General features: G+C 46.3%; 1 protein-coding gene across 6 annotated transcripts in view; it reads left to right on the top strand.

Annotated features, from left to right (window-relative positions):
* The first annotated feature begins 209 nt into the window (after nucleotides 1-209).
* TLR5 (toll like receptor 5) overlaps nucleotides 210-16,682 on the top strand; it is a 37,397-nt gene continuing 20,924 nt past the window's right edge. For 2 of the 6 annotated variants that reach the window (XM_012459743.2, XM_021677307.2), the window contains exon 1: nucleotides 210-866. The gene's annotated coding sequence lies outside the window, so the exon portion shown is untranslated. Of the gene's footprint in view, nucleotides 867-8,925; nucleotides 9,007-9,302; nucleotides 9,536-10,341; nucleotides 10,464-16,682 lie in introns of those variants that run through there. The other 4 variants (XM_064383544.1, XM_021677306.2, XM_012459741.2 and 1 more) reach the window with 4 other exon arrangements.

Genomic DNA, 16,682 nt, shown 5'->3' with positions numbered 1-16,682 from the left:
AGCTGTGAGAAAAAGGTCAGGAACAAAGGGAGAAAACAGCTTAGAGGAAATGGCCACCTACTGGGTCAAACTGTTTCCAGGTCAAGTGGATTAAAAAGGAGAACTTTTTTTATTGCAGTGTGGTTTTTGAGGAACCCAAATTGCAATATCATCTGAGGTTATTTTGCAACTTGATTACTTAAAAGGGCATCAAGTCTGAGTGAAGCAAGGTCATGGAACCCTTGCTTCCACCCCACCCATCCTCCTCCTGACAGCTACAGGGAGGAGATGGCACAAAAGCCCCAAGACCCAGGCAACTGAAGGCTCCTGAGGCAGATGGTAGCTCATCTAATAGGGGAGCCTCCCTCCAACACGCCACAGAACATAACTGCACTCCAATTATACGCTTTTCTGTTCTTGGTCATTGCCCTGCAGGGAGCTCTTTTAACCTCCTAAGCACCCCGTGGGAAGAGCAAGAGGGTTGGTAGAAAGTGTGTGTGTGACATATAGGTCTCAACAGAGACGTGTTCCCTGACACAAATGCAGCAACAATTTGGGAGAAGATGAAGATTGAGAGAGAAGAAAACAATTCATGCTCATGACATAAGCAGAAGAAAAGGGAAAAAGAGAATAACTCACCTTCTGATTATTGGATTTGCCAAGGCAGCACAATGAAGCCTTGATGGAAGAAAAGTGCCCATACCCTCTGCCATCACACGCCTCTCTTGGGACCAGAGCCCTTGGCCCACTAGAAAATCTGCAGAATGAACAACCCTGCAATACCATGTTGGCCACGCTGTGGCTATGCCGGCAACTGCGATTTCAGATACGTGGTTCGCAGAGGGGTGGACCTGCCTCGTCTCAACTTCTGGGCACTCATGAGCAAGGTAAGAGGCATTCCACCTTGAATGGGGACTGGGAAGGAGTAGAGGTAGGTAGAGTGGAAGCAAGAGTATCCAGGAAAGGTAAACAATGGCTCACACCCAACCTATTATCCTAGTATTTAGGGAGGCTGAAGTGGGAGGCTTGCTTGCATTCAAGAGTTCAAGACCAGCCTGGACAACATAGAGGGACCTTGTCTCTACTAAAAATCAAAAATATTAGCTGGGCATGGCAGTGCTTGCCTGCAGCCCCAGCTACTTGGGAGACTGAGTGAGGAGGGAGGATGGCTTGAGACCCTGTATAAAAGGAAGCAATTAACATCCAACAGGGGATATTTCCAAAATAACAGAAATCTAGCCCTGAACAAAATGGACATCAATTCACCTTAAGCGGAGTGTAAGCAAAGCCAAGTAGCTATTTTCTTTCCTAACCTAGAGTACTGGCGAAAGGATTCTTCTGAGATTCAGTTATAAAACCAGAATGACACCGTTTTTGTGATATCCCTGAGTCCTCCAACTGTTTCATGCTCTCAAGTAATTGACAGTGCTGAGGAGCTCCAAAATAACCGTGCCAAGAGGCTATTAGAAACATTTACTCCTCAGATTTGAGGCCAACAGTAGACAAGGCCAACCCAGCTGTCCTCTCCGTGGGCTCCTTTTCCGTGGAGTGCAGCCAACTGGCCCTGGAGAGAGGACAACCACAGTCACCCATAAGTTCTTCCAGGGTTTTCAAATTACCTGACATATGAGTGGCACCACCTCAGAAGCCTGAAGCTGCCACAAAGAACGTCCACTCCCTACATCCCCAAAGCCTGGTTCCCCTGGGCATGATGAAGGGCCAGGAGTCTTGGCCCTTCTTTGGGTCACTCCTTTGGTCAACACTTATTGAGCATTCATCATGTGTCATACCCAGAGCCAAGGATGTAAAGAAAACTCTGGAAAGAGTCCTGCTTTCTTGGAGCTCACAGCCTGGCAGGGGCAGTGAACAGGACTGAATTTAGATTCAAGGTGCAAAGTATAGCCAGTGACATGAATGAGGTGTTATGGCAGCACAGGGTGGAAGTCAAGATTGATTTGAGCCAAATGTGTCAGGTAACAAAGTGAAGGAGGCTTTATTAAATCCAGGCAGAAGGACCACAGGGTAGGGAAAGTATATCATAATCCTATTTTAAAGACTTCACATGATCTCAATCACCCTACCCTTAGGTCATTGATGACCTACTATATTTATTTTCTCCTACTGCATAACAAAATACAAGAAATGTATTCACACACAAAAAATAGCCATTTATTATCTCACAGTTACAAGGGGAATCCAGGCATAGTGTAGCTGGGATCCCTGCTCAGGGTCTTACAGGCTGAAATCAGGGTGTTTGCTGGGCTGCATTCCTTCTGGAGCTTGGGGTTGTTGGCAGAATCCAGTTTCTTGTAGCTGTAGAACTGACATCCTATGTTGTCATTGCAGGTCGGTGAGGGTCACTCTTAGCCTTTGCAGAGGGCCGTGCAGCCAGGACCTGAGAGCAATAGTTCACAACATGGCCATTTGCTTTTTTAAGGCCAGCTGTGAACTGCTAGACAGTCTGCTCAGATGGAGACTTATATAACAGAACCTAATCAAGGGAGCAAAGATCCCACTATAGTCACGGGTCCCACCCACAAAAAAGGAGAGGGGTGCCAAAGATGGGAATCTGGAGGGCCATCTCGGGATCATGCCTGCAAACCTGCAACTTGTCACATCCAATGGGGAAACTTCACTTCTTTTGGTATTTGTCTCTAGAACAGTTGACACCATTGACCACTCCCACCTTGAAATTCATTCAATGACTCCTAGTTCCTCTCTTTTGATTTTTCTCCTGTTTTTTCTTTCTACATTCTTTGTTTCTTCCTTTCTCTCTTTTGTAATTTTTCAAATGTGAAATATATTACACATATATAAAAGTACATTTAATATAACTTCACATTGTCATGAACAATGATAAAGCAAACCCTTATGTAACCATCCCCTAGGCCAAGAAACAGAACATTCCTCTACCCTAATAGACCCCTGGGCCTTTTTCTCAATAATGCCTACTCCCTTTGGTCACCCTGACTTCTGCAATAATCATTTTCTTGATCTTTTAAAATCATATTATCACCTACTTATGTGTGCATAATTTAGCTTCACCTGTTTTGAATTTTATATGAATAAAATAACGTTTACCTATTATTCTGAGTCTTCATTCTTTTGTTGAACACATGTTTGTATGCTTCATCCATGTTGCTGAATATCCTTTCCAATGTCTAATGCGCCATCATGACCATTATTGATCTGCAATTTATCCATTCTACTTGGATTTTTTTATTTTTTATTTTTAGAGTTTGCCTCTCACTATGTTGCCTAGGTTGGAGTGAAGTGGCTGTTCATAGTGTGGTCATTGCACAGTACAGTCTGGAACTCCTGGGCTCAAACATGTGACACTGAGCCCAGCCCAGTTTATCTATTCTACTTTTGATGGACATTTGAGGGACTTCTAGTTTGGAGATTTGTATTAGTTATCTATTGCTGTGTGACAAATCATGCCAAAACATAGTGGATTAAAACACCATGTATTATGTGACAGTTTCTGTAGATTAAGACTCCAGGCATGGCCTAGGTCGGTCCTCTGGCTCTGGTCTCTCACAAGACTGTAATCGAGGTGTTAGCTGGGGCTATGATCTCATCTTAAGGTTTGAGTAGGAGATGATTCAATGTTAAATTCACTCAAGTGGTTGTTGGCAAGAACCAATTTTTCACAGGCTGTTAGACTGATGGCTTCAGTCGCTCACCAGCTGTTGGCAAAAGGCCTCCCTTGAATCCTTGCCATATGGGTCCTTCCATAGGGCAGCCGACAATATGGCAGCCAGCTTCATGAAAACAAGCAAGCAAAAGGGCCAGAGAGAGAGTATGAGCAAGGCAGAAGTCACATCCTTTTATAATCTAATCTCAGAAGCGATAACTCATCAATTTTGTCATGCTGTATTTGTTAGAAGGAGTCACTAGGTCCAGTTCACACTTAAGGAGAGAAGATTACAGAAAGGCATGAACACCAGGAGGCAGAAACCTTAGAGGGCTATCATAGACGCTGTCAGTACAAAGGAGATAACAAACAATGCTGCCTTACAGATTTTCATATATATATTGTGGCATACAAGCATATCAGGTTATGCACCTCGGCATGGAGTTTTTAGGTCTTAGGGCATGTGAATCTTCAACTTTCCATGACAATGCGAAACTTTCCCCAAGTGGTTATACCAATTCCCACTAGCAGCAAGTGAGAATTCTGGTTTCTCTGTATCATCACCAACACTTTTTATTACCAGATATTTTATTTTTGGCCACTATGACTTATGTAATATGTGATGTATTATAGCTTTAATTTGCATTTCTAAGATTACTAATGAGGTCTGGCCCTTTTTCATTTATTTATTGGTCATCTTGGATTTCCTGTTTTATGAAGTATCTGCCTGTATCTTTTGTCTGTTTTTCTATTGACTTTTCTTACTGATTTGTATGGTTTCTTAATTTAATCTGCATGCTTGGGCTTTGACAGTTACATGTGTTGCAAGCATCTTCTCCAGTTTTGTTTCCTATCTTTTTACTCTTTTAAATCTGTCTTTTGATAAACACAAGGTCTTATTAAGACAGTTGAATTTATCAGTCTTTCCCTTTTTGAATTCTTGGGCTAAGCCTGTCTTCTAGCTATTGTTTTCCACCTATGTCTTCAACGGTATCCCCATCTTGATGCCCCCCTATTGTCTCCATATAAACATCTCTTCTATGCTCTGGACACATGAGTTCAACTGCTCACTCGATGGCTTCACCTCCATATCCCACAGACAGTCCAACACCAGTTTACCCCAAACTGAACTCATCCCTCCAAGTTCACCTGCTACCACCCTACCACCCCTAACTTGTATTTTCTAACTCCATGACTGATACAACCATCCACCAATCACAAAGCCAGTGTCTTGTGAAATTGCCCTGACCACTCTTTCTCTTACAAGGATCATTTTTTCTGATTCTACAATCTAAACCTTGCCCCACTCTGTCTTCTCCTCCACGTCTCCAATGCCAGAATGTAGGTTCCATGAGACCAGGGACCTTGTGCAGCTTGTTCATTACCACAACATCAGTAATGGATAGTGCTTAACAGCATGAATTCTGGAGCCCAATTACCTGATTCAAATCCTGATCCTGTCAATTATTAACTATCTAAGTAAGTGAAAGTTATGTGACCTCTTCTCCCTCAGTTTCCCCATTGGTAAAATGGGGGATGGTCATAGTACTGATTCACAGGGTTGTGGTGAGGGTTGAATCAGTTAATGTATGTATGGTACTTAGAAAAGAACAGGGCACATGGTAAGCTCTCAATAAATATTGACTATTATACCACCTAGCATGGTGGTACCATGGTGGTAGGGTATAATATTAATAGTCAATATTAATATTAATAGCCAATATTTATTGAGTGCTTACTATGTGTCCTGTTCTTTTCTAAGTTCTATTACACCCTAGCATGGTGGTAGGGTATAATATTACGCATCAAAATATATTTTAAGCATCAAAAAATATTTATCATCAAAAGCTAAGCATCGAAAATATTTATCAACAGAAATGAATGAATGCCACTGCTCTCATTTAGACTCATTATCTTGGCTTAGACAATTGCAGTAGTCTCCCAACCGGGCTTACTTTCTACTAATCATCCCATCTCTCATTCCACTCATTCTACGCACTGCCATTAGGGTTATAACTTCTTGTACAGAAACATGAAGGTGTGGTGTCACGCCATTGCTTAACACCATCCCGTGGATCCCAAACTTCACAGGGAGCCAGAGCAAAGTCCAAACTCTTCAGCAGAACGCAGGTGCATGAATGTGTAATCTGGCGACTGCCTACCTAGAGCTTCTCCCACCTCCACACTCCATTTGCCTGCACTCCATTTACCAAACACACTGCACTCACTTACACACACACAACCTGCATTCCATTTACCAAACCACCGTCAGTTCCCAAATGAGCCTTCATTCCTCTCCTGCCCAGAATGCCCTCCCTCTGCCCAGAATGCCCTCCCTCTGCCCTGTCCAGCTGACAAAAATCATTTTCTTTTTACTCCAGCAACTACATCAAGTCCCAGATGTAGGCGCTTCCAGGCAGAGTTAGGCACATGTATTATTACAGCATTTATCAAATTACATTATAACTATTTATTTACATGCCCACCCCCACTCCCCCAGGCTCCTGAGAGCCAGATCATATTTAGATTTGTATTTCTGGCAAGAAGCACAAGGGCTATGGAAGCTTAACATACATTTGTTGAATGGATGGTTAGTGTTAAGAAGTACCTGATAAAGCTTGGTATTTGTATTTCCTTGAATCTTGTTTTGGTTGCCTCCTTTTTTTTTTTTAATAGAAATAGTCACTGCTGCTTATGTTTACAAGTTTATTGAGTTCTAATTTTATCCTTTAAAATGAAGATTGCTGGTATCATTCATTCACTCATGCATTCATCAACAAATATTTATTGGGAAACACTTGTCAGATACTGGATTTGAAGTGAACAAATTAGACATGGCCCCTACTCTCATGAAACTTACAGTCTATTAAATCTGTTAAATATGAAGGACAGACTGACTTTGAACCGATAAACATATCCACGTAAAAATAATCATTTGAAGTCAGAGTCTTGAAGGAAAAGAACAGGCTATAAAGAGGAAGAATAACAATAGAAACTTTTTTTTTTTTTGAAATGGAGTCTCACTCTGTCACCCAGGTTGGAGTGCAGTGGTGCCATCTCGGCTCACTGCAACCTCCACCTCCAGGGTTCAAGCTATTCTCCTGCCTCAGCCTCCTAAGTAGCTGTGATTACAGGCACACACCCCCACACCTGGCTAATTTTTGTATTTTTAGTAGATACGGGGTTTCACCATGCTGGTCAGGCTGGTCTCGAACTCCTGACCTCGTGATCCACCCACCTCAGCCTCCCAAAGTGCTGGGATTACAGGCGTGAGCCACTGTGCCCAGTCGGGACCTAATTTAGATAGAACAGTTAAGGAAGTTTCTTTGAAGAAGTTACATTAGAGGTAACACTAAAAGATGGGTAGGAGTAAGCCATGCAAAGTCATGGAGAAAGAGCATTCCAGGCAGAAGGAACAGCATATGTGAAGACCTTAAGCAAGTGGAAGGCAGCTGCTGAGGCTGGGGCCTGGGAGGTGGGGGCTGGGAGTAGACAAGCCTAGAGAAGTTGTCAGGGGCCAGATGATGGGGTAGTTCATAGGGAAGGCACTGAAGGTTTAACATGTGGGAGCGACAAGAACCTCTGATAGGGCTCTGCCTGTGAGCACCACATGGCACCCTGAGGATGTATGTGCTACTCTAGGTTTCAGTGGAGAAAAAAGCAAGTGACAACCCTTCTGTCCCTACTCAGCAAAAGCTCTGATCACCAGCCCCCTTCTCCTGAACATACAGAAGAAAAATAATGGAAGTGCATTTCAAGGGTCGCATGTGAGAAGACCCTAAGCTGCCCTGGCTGTTCAGGTGGAAGTTGTCCTCTTCCTCAGTGACCTCGGCTGTTGGAAGACATGGCTAGGCAGACAGAATCTAAGAGTTCTTCCAGGTGTGACATGAGTCCCTGGAGCTCAGTGACAGAAACCAGTATCCAAAGCCAGATGCCACCCTGGGGAGGGGGACTTTGGAAGTTCCTGGAAGGCCGTAACACGCCCGGAAGGCTCCTCTCTCCCACATCTTCACAAAGCCCCATGGTGAGCCAGGCCCTGCTGGTCTTGCAGTGTCCACCTATGATGCGAGGTAAATAGTGCCACACGTCAAGCTGTCCCCAGCCTTGCCCTCGCTTCCACTACCAAAAGAGGGAACACTGGGATTGCCCCAGCAAGGTGTTATTTATGTCAGGCTAGGGCCACTGTGACTCCTAGCTCTTACTACTTTCTAGGTGCCCTTACAGACCTCCTCACTCCCCCCTGAATATATCAGATTGTGAACACCCCCCTCCCTCTCCACAAGCCCCCACAGTGGGGTTCGGGTGGGCAGGGAGGTGGCTTCATCCCTCTACATGCAGCCCTTGGAGACCTACTTAGGCTATTTGTCACTCAGGCTTCAAGCTGCCAGCCGAGGAGGGGAGCTGAGAAGACTCTATAATGAGATCTTTGCGCTGTAATTAAGTGCCAGACTTTGTTTTACACCTATCTTTCCCACCTCCCCCGATCCTATCGCCAAGCTCCTCTAGGCAGTGAGTGGGGAGTGTCAGCTGCTCTGCGATTACACCCAAGTGGCAGGTGGCAGGGAGCTCCTCCGCCTGCAGTCTGCACCCCACCCCCAGGCTTCCCCCACCACCAGTCTTAACTAAGACAGTGCCATTTCTGTCCTTGAACTGGGTTTCACCCCAGAAAGCCACTCCACTTCTCATAAGGCTACCTCCTTTTAACCCTTTGGTTGCAGGGCCTCTGGGGTGTCCATTTCTTTCTTTTGATATGTTCCTTTTCCTGAAAGTTTTAGCAAACCCCAACAGCAGAGGGGGTGAGAAAAAGGAAAAGAGAAGTTAGGGCAGAAGGAGCACTGTTCTTAGAGGACAGGAAGGGTCTGTCTTCTCTCTGGTCCTCCACACAAAATCGGGGCTTCCTTCTCAAACATCCCAGCTCCCAAATATATGCAGTAGATTCTGCTGACAGGAGCGTGTCATTGTAATCTTCACATTTGAGCCTGAAGTTTAGTCTAGCTGAAGAAGCACCAGATTTGGAGTCAGAGAACATGAGATGGAGCTCCTCTTTGACCCGGCTGTGCTTTTGGACAACACTTCAGGTCTTCGGCCTGGGTTTCCTCCTCTGTACGATGAGGAGAGGATGGGAAGGGGCAGTGTTGACCTGGGTCATCTCGATGGATACTGTGGGAGTCTACAGAGGCCGCAACATAACCTCTGCTTACTCTCCCCGGGCCTGGCCTCCCACAGCCCTCAGAGAAAGCCCTTCCCTGGGATGGGGGCGTGGCCTGGCTGGTGGGTGGGCCCTTACGTGGGCGGGGCTGCGGGGCTTTCAGGAACCCGGGCGAGGGCGCTACTTCTGCGGCCGGGAAGAGCGAGCCCAGGCGCCGGCGGTGCGGGGAGGCGTCCCAGAGGTGAGCGCCCTGCAGCGGCAGGGGACGGGCAGGGGCCCTAAGTCACAGGCGGCGCAGGGCGGGGACGCGGCTGCCAGCGGCGGTCAGACGCCTCTCCACCCTCCTCCCGGGCTGTCCCGGTCTGTTTCACCAGTCTATTTCCAATTTCCCTATTTCCCAGGGAGGCGGCGCTCCCTGCCCCACAGCACCCGCGAGACGTGGAGTCCCTCAGCCCAGGGGTGGGGTGAGGGTGTCATGTGGATGCCCTGTGCCTGGCAGGTTGGAGACCTCGGCAGTGACAAAGTCACTCACATCCCTGCCTTGAAACAGAGCGGGTCCCTCTTGTGCCGTCTCTTTGTCACCCTCGCCCCCACCCTGTGGAAGAGGCCGGTGGCTTGTCCCCAGTCACTTTCTTCCTTGGAAAAGGAAGACAGAGGGCCATCTCCAGCAGAGCCATGGAAATCCCAGAAAGTCACTGATCTGCTCGACAAAAATCCCTGAACACCCCACCCCACAGCACCAGGCAGTGCACCCTGGCCAAGACTCTGTGGTAAATATTGCTGGCCTTTATGTTAAGGGGGGAGGAAACAAAAGTCTGCCTGTGAAGATCATTGCCCAGTGCCTACGCTCCTGTGAAACCATAATTGGAAAGCCATTTCCTAAGGGGCGAGGGTGGGTTTGGGACTACACCGTGGCTTGGGTGATCGACGGTAGTGGGAGTGAGGGTGCTTGCCCCAGGAAGGCGCTGAGGCCCTGTTGGGTGGGAATCGATGGTAGCGGCTTGGAGGAGGGAGAGCAGTGTTGTTACCTAGCGTTAGGAACACATCTGTCCAGCAAACATGCAGAGCAACCCCAGTGTCCTTCAGATACTGTTGCTGAGCAGTGACCTAATCAATGAGGTCAATGCTCATTGTAATCTGCCCTCTTGAATCTGTAATGCTGCCCTCTTGCTCAGTGCCTGGAAGAGACATTGGTGACTCCCCCCTAATGCTAGGGGTAGCTCCCGTGCAGGAGCAGTCAGGCTCTTGCAGGGCCTGTGTGGTTTCGTCAGTTTTCTCTGCATTTACCCAGCCCCTCTGAATTCTGAAAAGTGTGTCCAAGATCTCTTGGACTCCTTGACTCACTTCACCCTTGTTCTTGTGTGCAGAAAACAATTCCCAGTGAGCCATGCACAGCCAGTCAGAAGGGAAGCCCTGGAGCAGACCCTGGGAGAAGTTCCGTGGGACTAGATGCTAATTATTCAGTTACTGGATTGTGGGAAAATTCCAGGGGAGGTCCCAGAGGAGGGACCGGGCAAAAGCTAATTACCAAGCAGTACAAAAATAATGTATATTTCTTTCCTTTTTTTTTTTTGAGATGGAGTCTTATTCTGTCACCCAGGCTGGAGTGCAATGACACGATCTTGGCTCACTGCAACCACCACCTCCTGGGTTCAAGTGATTCTCTTGCTTCTGCATCCCAAGTAGCTGGGATTACGGGTACCCACCACCATACCTGGCTAATTTTTGTATTTTTAGTTGAGACAGGGTTTCACCATGTTGGTCAGGCTCCTCTCAAACTCCTGACCTTAGGTAATCTGCCAGGCTAGGCCTCCCAAAGTGTTGGAATTACACGTGTGAGCTACCATGCTGGGCCAAAAATAATATAAATCTTAACAATCAGTATGACCATGACTGTGCACATGGGCTTAATTATCGGTCTGACTGATTCTTCCTTCCAAAATGATGGCAGAGGATCACCCCTTTGGACGTTTACAGCTCTGAGCAAAGCAAAAAGCATTTAGATGCCATTGTCCGAATGCAAAACCAGCCCTGCCAGGTTTTCAGTGTGGTTTCTGAGGAGGGAGCACCTCCCCTGAGAAAGGTGTTTCCAGCACAGTGCCTCTATTGTTCATTCCTGTGCATCAGGAAGTTTGGTTCTGCTGAGTGTTGCAAGCAAAACTCTCCTGTTTATTTGTCTCTGTATGCTCACAGACTTAGGCAGCAGACAACACTGGAATGTCCACTTACTGCAACCAGATGGGTTTATTTCACTCTTAGCATTGTGAGAAAGAATTCAGAAGGCAGATCCAAGCCTTCAATCAGATCTCTGAAGCTGAAGTGGTTCCCAGCCTTGGTCCCTTAATGCGTGAGCCACATACAGAGTCTTCAGCTCTCTGGGACAAACCCAAGTGTGAGGTATAGTCCCTGCTGTCCAGAAGCTCCTAGGTCTAAGTGGGAAGACAAAACCAGCACCTGTGAAACAATTAGAGAGCAATTAAGTGCCAAAGTATGTAGCAGCATCTGCTAGCTCAAAGAAGATAGCTAGTGCGGACTGGCTGGGAAAGGAAGCGAGGGCTTCACAGAGCCAGCTGGTGTTCAGCTTGACTTAAGAATGATCATCAGGGCTGGGCCAGGCCCGGGGAAGGAAGCATGAGGATATATGAAGCTCAGAATAAGCAAAGGCACTTGCTGCCCAGAGCCAATCCAAATTCCTGCCTTCCAGGAATTCTGGCTGTGGGTCCTACCACTCTCTTCCTGCACCTAGCCATACCATCCTCCTTAAAGGATTCTAATCATGCCTTTTTTTTTTTTTTTTTTTTTTTTTGAGATGGAGTCTCACTCTATCACCCAGGCTGGAGTGCATTGGTGCGATCTTGACTCACTGCAACCTCTGCCTTCTGGGTTCAAGTGATTCTCCTACCTCAGCCTCCCAAGTAGCTGGGACTATAGGTGCATACCACCATGCCTGGCTAGTTTTTGTATTTTTAGTAGAGACAGGATTTCACCATGTTGGCCAGGCTGGTCTCAAACTCCTGACCTCAGGTGATCCACCTGCCTAGACCTCTCAAAGTGCTGGGATTACAGGTGTGAGCCACCACGCCCGGCCTGATCATACCTTTTTGGTGTGCCTTCTTCACTTTATGTCTACTCTCCTGCACTCAAGTTGCTCTGCTGAGCAATCCTCTACATTTTTTAAGAAGTGGCTCAAATAGCACTTTCTCCAGTGAAGACTTCCCTGGCTGGCCCCTACTGCAGTCTTTGAGCAGAGTTGGAGGGTTTCCGCTTTGTCCTCTATTGCTCCTTGCATAGATCTCTGTTGAAGCTTCGTATCGTCCATAGAAGTCAAGGGGTCTTTGACCCACTCACTGAAGCAGAGCTGTGTCTCACTTACCTAGAGATCCCTTGAGCCAAATTTGGTGTCTGACACATAAGAGGTTTTTGATAAATGATTCTTGATTGAAATTCAAGCCCATGTAGGGAAGAGTGAAGTGCTCTACCAACTTGGAGTAGAAGGTTTGGGTTATGTGTTATAAGGAGTCTCAGATTGGATAAATTAGATGGAGCCAATTCCCAGAGGCCTTGAGGATTTTTAATGTAATGTCATGGTGGTGCTCAAAACTCATAGCACCCCCTGCTGCATTCACTATAGAATTCTAGAGTCTTCTTGATCTGGCCCCAGATCTCCCCTAAAGAGGAGGCTAAAGACCTCATCTTCCACCAGCTCCCACCTTGAGCCCACAAGTCTACCTTCTGAGCCACTCCAGCCCCAGGTAGGTCCCCAGGCCTGGGCTCTCTCTTCTCCTTTGACCATGCTGTTTGGCAGCCTTAGCCAGGAATGCCTACTGCTCTCCCTAGCTAATTCCTGATCATTAGGACTCCAGATCTGAATCCCCTATGTGCAGAGGCCCCTCAGGCTGGGTTTTCAAGTTCTCCCCTGTGCTCTATAGCACTCTGCACAGCCTCTAACAGCATTTATCACACCCTCTTATGGCTGCTGGTTACTTGGCCATCTCCCTGCTGGTTAGCTCCCTGAAGGCAGTGATTGGATTAATCCTTGATGTATCCCCCATCAGCTAACATTGTTCCTAGAAGATGGTGCCCAATAAGTGTGCATTGGATGGTAGGCTGAACCAGGGTAATAAAAATATCAGAAGAAGGACAAATCTAGAGACATCTGGAAGGGGAAAGCTAGAATTTGGTGATTAGTTATATACAAAGAGTGTATTAGTCTGTTCTCAAACTGCTAATAAAGACATTCCTGAGTCTGAGTAATTTATAAAGGAAAGAAGTTTAATTGACTCACAGTTCCACATGGCTGGGAAGGCCTCACAATCATGGTGGAAGGCAAGGAGGAGCAAAGTCACATCTTACATGGCTGCAGGCAAGAGAGTGTGTGCAGGGGAACTCCCATTTATAAAACCATCGGATCTCGTGAGACTTATTCATTATCATAAGAACAGCCCAAGGAAGACCCGCCCCCATGATTCAATTACCTCCCACTTGGTTCTTCCCAAACACATGAGAATCATGGGAGCTACAATTCAAGATGAGATTTGGGTGGGGACACAGCCAAACCATATCAGAGAGTAAGGGGCAAGTTTCCTTAAAACCTACAAGGCAGGTGGATTTGGTATCCTGCAGGGATAGGATTCTCTGGCCTGGGGAGAGGTCCTCTTATATGTCTCTGAGTATTTATGCAAAAATGTTTTTGTTTCCTGAAGGATTTTCAAAATTTTAAATATTAAGTCACTTTGAGACATATTGAATCTCACGTTAAAATGGGAATGTCCTAGGGTCAACTGAAATACACACTTTGAGTACAGGTGACGTCAGGCCTAGAAAAAGATTTTGGGAGCATGGTGGCAACAGTTTAACCTGTGAAAGCAAATGTAGTCACTGAGGGAAGAAGCATAAACAGAGAACAAGGTCTTGGGGAAAACTGGAAGCTGTGGAGGTGGGAAAAAGAAAAGGATCTGTTGGAAAGTAGAATGACAGAAAGAAAAGAGAGAAGAGGCTGGGTACAGTGGTTCATGCCTGTGAGTTCAAGGCTGCTGTGAGCTCTGATTGCACCACTTCACTCCAGTCTGGGTGACAAAGTGAAACCTGGTCTCAAAAAAAAAAAAAAAAAAAAAAGCCAGACCTGAAGAGGTTACAGAGAGGCTAGTTACTGAGTTACTGGGCAGTGGAAATGTTGGGTGGTGATTTTCGACTTCTCTGAGGAATTTGACCATAAAAGAAAGAAGGGAGGAGTGGTCTGCTCAAGAGAAGACGTTCTGTTTGTTTTATGGTAAGAGAAACATGCCTACCTTTGATCACACTAGGGAAGGAGCCCATTTATGCTAAAGGAATATAGATAAATATTAATATTGTTCACATTGGTTGTATTTTATGTAAACCTCCCTCTCCTCTTTTCCCCTCCCCTGCAAGTGTCACATAGAACTTTCTTTCTGGGGAATTGCCAAAGTCATGGTATTTCTAAATCCAGTGATAGGGTGTTGCAACACTGAAATAATTGGTTCTTACCTCACTGGCCTGTAATAAGCTTCCCTCAAATGCTTCCAGACAACTTTCCTTCCTAATAGTGCTAGCCAGGCATTTTCTCTTTTACTGTGCACAAATTAATCACAGCAATAATAGCAAATGCATAGATAGCACTTACGCTGAGCTAGAGACGATTCTGAGCACCTGTGAGGGGTAAATGGTGAACCAGTATTCAGGCTCAACATATCTGGCTTCAGGGTCCATGCACTTAAACCACTATACCAAATGCAAGATAAATAAGTTTATATTTTACCGTAGATTGATGTTCATGTTCCTGACACTACTACAAGATTCAAAGTCTTGAAGCTACTGACAACATGGCTCATCCACAGTCACCAGACCAGGTGTCTCTCTGGACCCAGACTCACTGTGGGTTGGACTAGCTTTAATAGTGAATAAGGCCAGGCCTGATGGTGCATGCCTATAATCCCAGCACTTTGGGAGGCTGAGGCAGGCAAATCTCTTGATCTCAGGAGATGGAGACCAGCCTGGGCAACATGGTGAGACCTGCTTCTACAAAAAATAGAAAAATTAGCTGGGCATGGTAGCATGTGCCTGATAGTCAACAAGTAATCTGCCACATGCAAAATATTGCAAGGGACCAGAAAATATAAGCTATATTTTCCATCTCATTTACTCTTCATAACCATCCCGTTTTGTAGTCAGGGCAACTGGATTTGAACTCAGAAGACCATAATAAAGGTAAAGCCAAAAGCCACTTTTAGTCCTGAGTTTCTGTGATCTGAGATTCCTCCTCATCTTGGTCAGAGATATAACTGAGTTCAGATAGTTTCAAGACTACTTTCTATTTTTTTTTTCCCAATCTGTGAACCAAAAGGGTAGTGTGTATGAATCTCTAGCATGCACAGATGTACAAGAAACACTGCCTCTCTTCTATATTCTAGATCTTAATATTGGTTTAGAGCCTTCATCTCATCTGGCTGCAACCAGAGAAACCACCCCAGGTTATGCCACTGTGTCACAATTTCAGATCTTTTACGCATTGCCACAATCCCAGGGACACGGATGCAGGTGTCTCCTGCTCCCACATCTGGTCCATTCAGGTTGCCGCTGAATGCACTCTTGTGCCTGTCTTGCCTAGCAGGTCCCCACTGCTTCTAGACCACATAGCTAACTCACTGGCGTCCTGCCAGAGTCTGTCTTCCAGGGACCCACAAACCCCTTTTCCCTTCCTGTCTTCCTGTTTCTAGAAGCATGCCTCTCTGCTTCTACCCACCAGCACCCTCCTACCCCTCTTCCCCCAACTTGGCAAAGCCTTTGTGTCCCCAACCTAAAGCCTTGTTTGGGAAATCGGAAGACAGAAGAACCTGCAGGCTATTCCTGGTAGGGTTCTGACGTATACCTGCCCTGGGGCAATGACTAGGGAGCTGGCTACAGAGGTGGAGGTGAGCCTGGGAAAGTAGAAATACAAGGAGGGGGAAAAAAAAGTTGTCTAATCTCAAAATATCTAGCCACAGACACAAGCTCCTCTGAGAGTAATTTCTTGAGGCCGGGAAAAAAATTGCTATTTAAAGCTAGGATATATGTAGATCCATTTTTTATTGGTATATTAATAACATTATTTTCCATTATGTATCTTGAAGATCTTCTGTAACAGACTTGCAAATTTGCCAGAATGAAGAAGGAATGAGCCTGGTCTGTGAGGGAGGATTGACCCTGGCCTGTGATTGCTGTCATGATGGTACTCAGCAAGTTTCCTTAGATAACAGTTAACAAAGATGTAAAAATGCTTCCAATTCAGACTCACCATTATACATATGCAGAAACTGAGGACAACAAAAGTTAGGCTTGTCTAGGATGCTCAGACTGTGGCTGAAAGAGGACAGAACCAAGATTTACCCTCTCCCAGCCTGGCACTTTTGCCATGGTCTCGTGTATCTCGGAAGTAACCACCGCTAGCAAGTTGGAGCCAAGTCAACTAGCTGACTCCCTGTCCTGACTCAGAATGGAGCACAGCCACCCTGGGCAGCCTGCCCAAGCAGATTCCACATGCAGTAAACCTCCTTCGCGTCCCAGGACTCTGCGCACAGGGTGGGGACCTGTGCTTTACAGCAGGGGCGTGCTCCCCAGCCTCTCCTGTCCCTGCTCCGTCCCTCAGGCAACACCAGTGAAATCATCTTCCTCTCAGGGCATCCTCAGCCTGTCCTGAGTGCCCCCCGCTGTTCTTCTCAACCTCTTCAGGGCTCACCTTGCATCAGGGGGTGTCTCCAGCAGCTGCAAGGTGTTGGATTTTATCTGCCTGGGAAGCTTTCTGTTGATGCCTTTGCTAGCCCAGCACAGACTACACATGCCTCTCAGGACAGTTCTCAAGTGTTTGGTACTCTCTCTTCACATTCCCATTCTGTGTCTAATTGATCAGTTCAACAGGGTTCC

Source organism: Aotus nancymaae, unplaced genomic scaffold (genome assembly GCF_030222135.1).
Source record: "Aotus nancymaae isolate 86718 unplaced genomic scaffold, 86718_ANA_hifiasm-v0.15.2.pri h1tg000032l_0, whole genome shotgun sequence".
NCBI lineage: Eukaryota > Metazoa > Chordata > Mammalia > Primates > Aotidae > Aotus > Aotus nancymaae.
Note: the sequence above shows the minus strand (reverse complement) of the source record. Positions and strands in the feature narration are given on the sequence as shown.